This window comes from Coenobita brevimanus, chromosome 12, assembly GCF_032717465.1.
Source record: "Coenobita brevimanus isolate Jiangsu-jjx chromosome 12, ASM3271746v2, whole genome shotgun sequence".
Taxonomy (NCBI): domain Eukaryota; kingdom Metazoa; phylum Arthropoda; class Malacostraca; order Decapoda; family Coenobitidae; genus Coenobita; species Coenobita brevimanus.
In genome coordinates this window covers 17,453,920-17,458,919 of record NC_136965.1, presented here as the reverse complement: position 1 = coordinate 17,458,919, position 5,000 = coordinate 17,453,920, and positions in this window count along the sequence as shown.

The window sequence follows — 5,000 nt, the reverse complement described above, 5'->3', positions numbered from 1 at the left end:
GGGGGTGATGATGATGATGATGATGATGATGGTGGTGATGGTGGTGATGATGATGATGGTGATGATGATGATGATGGTGATGATGATGATGATGGTGATGATGATGATGATGTTGGTGATGATGATGGTGGTGATGATGAAGATGATAGTAATGATGAAGATGATAGTAATGATGATGATGATAGTAATGATGATGATGATGATGATGATGATGATGATGGTGATGATGATGATGATGGACCTGCATAATGACTGTTTTCATGGGGCGTTTGTTAAACTCTTCAAAAGTTTAAACTAAAATCACAGAAACAATGAATTATCCTTCGTTTCCCTTTGGCACATATTGCTGTCCTTCTGTTTGTGTGTGTGTGTGTGTGTGTGTGACTAAATATGACAATACTAAGGCTCTACATCCTTATATAGCACTTCTTCGTGACTAGCATCATATTCTAGTACCTCTTGTTACAGGGCAGAGTTCAAGATAGGTGATGTGATATTTAAGCCAGGTTAGAGTAAATGCGATATAGTAACGTGGTTGTGTTGCAGGCAGGAGGTGTTCGGTAACGGGACGCTGGTGGTGAGAACAGCAGGCCACGAGGATGCTGGTCGCTACTCCTGTGTGGTGACCGGCAGACAGGGGCAGACGGCAGCCTCACACACCTTCCTGCACGTCCTCAGTCAGTGTGGTGTTTGCTCTCTCTCTCTCTCTCTCTCTCTCTCTCTCTCTGCTTCTTCATATGAGTCGAAGGGAGGTGAAGGTTGCTGAACTCGCCCCGAACCCCCCCCCCCTCTCTCTTAGCTTCTTTATATGAACTGAATGGAGGTGAAGCTTGCGGAACTTCTCTCTCTCTCTCTCTCTTAGCTACGTTTGAGTTGAAGAGAAGGGATGTTCTTGGAAGATCCGCTCCTGACATCTTAAGCCTGAGTTATCTGGATCCGTATGCAGTCAACAGATAAAGTATTTCTAATTTATCTAAGTAATTTATCTAATGTTCCTAACTAAACTAGCCAAACTGCATCATCTTGAACATACTGCAGTGAATCAAGGGGCTTCTTGCAATACAGTGAAATCTGACAGAGGCTTCACAGCTGGTCATGTCTCTCACTGTTGCTGCAGACTCTGTGAATGATTATGCTGATAGGAATGTCCCTCTTATGGTAAGCCATTTTTATTGCTTTTATGTAGGAATTGGTTGGACAAATGAAGACTTAAATGCTACGTGCTATGTAGGAAATAAAAAGAAGGACATACAGTAGGCAATGACTGCACGCTAGACAGCTCCTCTGAGTGTGTGACTACAGTGCTAGACCTAGGCAAGAACAGTAATGAAGGCTCTCTCCCTCCAACCATAGATCTGAGTCTTTAGATAAGAAGTTCTGAATTGCCTTCTAGTAGCTTTTCTTGGAGTTGTATACTACCAGGTATATTAACCTTCACCTTCAGTGGACCAAATTCAAGGTGTCCCTCTGTTTTGCCCCACATCATGCCTCAGAACCCCCTGTGATCGATAACTTCAACCTGCGGCGGAGTCTGGAGGAGGGACAGAGGACTCAGCTGTCTTGCACCGTGACGGAGGGGGATCTGCCCATCACCATCAACTGGCTTAAGGACGGTCGCCATCTCCAGCATGACCCGGACGTGGAGAGCAAACGAACCAGCGAGTTCTCTATGGTGGGTCTGTTATCCATCTCTGCCTGTCCATACCCAGACGCCGACGAAGAAATTGCCTCCTTGTCTTCTTACCCCCGCCATCAAGCCGTCATCCTTCCATCAAGTACAGTCATCCATACACCTCTCCACCCCATCCCTCCTCTTCATCCTCGGTCTCCCACTCCCTCTCTCCCCCAACACCTCACTCGCATACTGTCCTAGTCAACCTTCATCTCTTTTTCTGCAAACAGTTTCACTGCTGCATCACTTGTCAGAATGGTTGCACTGTAGGTGAGAAAGACAGCATCCCTTAGAAGAAAATAGCTGAGGTGTTGAAACAACTCCTGTCTTCAGTCGCTGCCATTCTTACCCACGAGTCATTTCAGGTTGCTCTATTTTCGTCTTCAGGATAATATGGTGTACTGCACAGCCAGGTGAGGGATCTGTATTATACTTAGTGACACCAGGAATCCATTTACTACGCTAGGTGGTAACCATATAACCAAACTATGACGTCTGATGGTTTATTGGGTAATTATGGCGCTCCAACCTGATTGAGCTGTGTTTGTTTATATCCAAGGGGTGGTTGGGGTTTATTGCTCACGTAATGCCACTTAGGAATGTGTGAGTCTGGTCACTCTCATCTTAAATGTCAGGACCAACTTGCCTAGCACCGGGCTCCTACGCTCCTCACGGGGCAACACAGGATTAAATAATGTATGTACCGGTATGTACTGTATGTATGCTTGGAGACATGACAAACTGAAATGTAACCTTCTGTAATGCCCTCTATAAAAGTGACACGATAAATCATTCAAAATTAATATCTCACACAATGAAACTGCTTCTTGTGTGGTGTAATCGAAAAGAAATACATACAGTGTTTTTTCATTTGTATTTTGCTATTATATTCATCATGATATCATAGGTAGTGATGCAGCGTGGGTAGGTGTTGAATGTGTGGTATGTGCAGGAGCAGACGGAATTAGACAAAAAAAATCACCACAAATCAGACCACAGACGTATATAGAAGGAGCTCTTTTTTTTATTTAAAGTAAAAGTATCAGATGAACAACTGTTAACATTCTAACACTCCTGCAGTCCAGAGGTGGAGCGATGGGAAGAGGTAGGCAGAGAATATTATGTAAAATAGGAACTGGCCAATTTGACGAGCTATGATGAAACAAACTGACAATATTTAGGCCAGAATATAGTTGTAAACCATTGCCCTGAGGTAATGTTGTCGTTGTTGTTGTTATTGATGTTGTGGCTTCAGGCTCATCTGAATTTGAACCCAGTAGACTGCAGGCTCAAGTTACTCTTCTGCAGCCCACCATCCTCCTTTCGGGGGATGGGGAAGGGGAAAAGGGACGTTGGTATAACCGTGGTAAAGGAGCCACCCGGTGAAATAGGTTCCACCAAGAGAAGGCGCCCCTCTCCAACACCAGATGGAGAGGTGAAATTGGTAACTGTATGGATCTGGGATGGAAGGGGCTGGGAGGAGTTAAGTCAGAGGGATAAGCTGTAAGAGGTCATTGTCGTGCGTGAAGTAGAATGACTGTACTGCAGGTGCTGGTGTTGAAGAGGCTACAGGAGCACCACTCAGGCGCCTATACCTGTGAAGCTGCCAACGCCGCTGCTGCCGTCAACAAAACAGCCAACATCAGGGTCAAGGTGAGCACACACACACACACACACACACACACACATTCTACACCGCTCGCTGGCGCAGTGGTAACGCTCTCGCTTGCCACCTGGTGGACGGGAGTTCGCGCCTCGCTCAGGTTGCGAAATGTTTCACTGGCCCCCTTGAGCAAGGGGACGGGTGTGTGCGTGTGTGAAGGTCACAGCCTTGCCCTTAGATCGTACTATATTAGCTCTCAGCTCCCTTCCGGGAGGGTAAAGCTGACGATCACGACCATTAAGTGATCCTGGACCGACCCGGTGACTTACACGCACACACACCAGCTATAAGGCACTGGATCCCACGTATTGTCTCAGGCCGTGTCACTGTATTCACTGGTTTGTCTGAGTAATAGTTAACCACTGCAGATCTTCACCCCAGACAGTCATAAAGTGATTGACAGTATGGATTTCATTTGTCAGCGTCTTAGATATTGTAGGTTATGGTATGTGGAATGGTGGACCTCGATTTATTTTTATGCAATTCTGTATCACCACCAGACGATCAGAACTGTGTGTGTGTCAGCCGTTTTAGTGAAGTGTCATTAAAAGAAACCGTTCTTTACGTATGTTTGGAAACTTTACTTAGTAATAGTATGGTCATTTGATTTAGCGTTGGTTCACGTTAAATGTACTGAAGTTGTCAGAAATTCACTTAACTTGGGTCTGAGTGAAAACGTTAGTTTCAGTGTAGCCAATGGAATAAATTTACCTTGGTCCAAAGCATTGCAGAGACGACGTATTAAGCAGCTAACTGACTCTGAAACAGTGGTGGACAAGCCGTGTTTTGCATCAGTGTACAGTGACGTTCAGGGACTAAATTTTGCTTCCTTTCCTACTGTGTCTGCTTCACAGTTATGCCCATCAGTTTCCTCTCTGACACACCATAGTAAAAAGAATCAGCTATAGGTAGAGAAACTTATCAACCTTCTTTTAGCTTAGGATAACTGCCACCAGAGGAGAACTAGAGGCAGAGGAGGTAAAATACTAGGCTGATAATTGTCTCTGACCATATACAAGACGTCTGGTTCTTGAATTCTACCCTCAGGCGATGATTCTTGTCCTGGTATTGAGTAAGAATTGATATACCAACTTGTGTTCTATTTTCAACCCTTATGGAGCTACAGGTACTGATGACCATATGGGCCAAAATGGTCATCGTCATAATTCACACATAAGGCCAGTAATAACTATCTGTGTAACCGTTGAAAATTGGACCAAAGTTGATACAGCATTTTTATACTCAATTATCAGCCCTAGAATCGCCTCGTGAAGTTAGTAAGTCCATTCCCGGGACACCCTGAATACAAAAAGGAGACATTAGATATTCACCGAAAGCAACACGCAACAGTATTTTATCTCTAGCAACTGAACTGGGATTGAAGCTGATGCCTTGTAGATTTGCTTCACGACTCCATGCCTAGATGCAGGAGTTATAGTAAATGAACACTACACTTGTTTCAACTCAACTTGGCCCAGATTTTCGTCTGTCAGAAGCTTATGTCACGTATGTCAGTGGTAGAAAAAGATAATGCTATGGTCCTACATCCTTTCCCTAAAACTCTTCGTGACTAGTGCTATGTACCTGTGCTGATCCCTTCTTATAGCTTAGCGTTCAAGATAGAAAGAGGTCAGTATTAGAGAAGTTAAAATAAAAGGAGTGTAG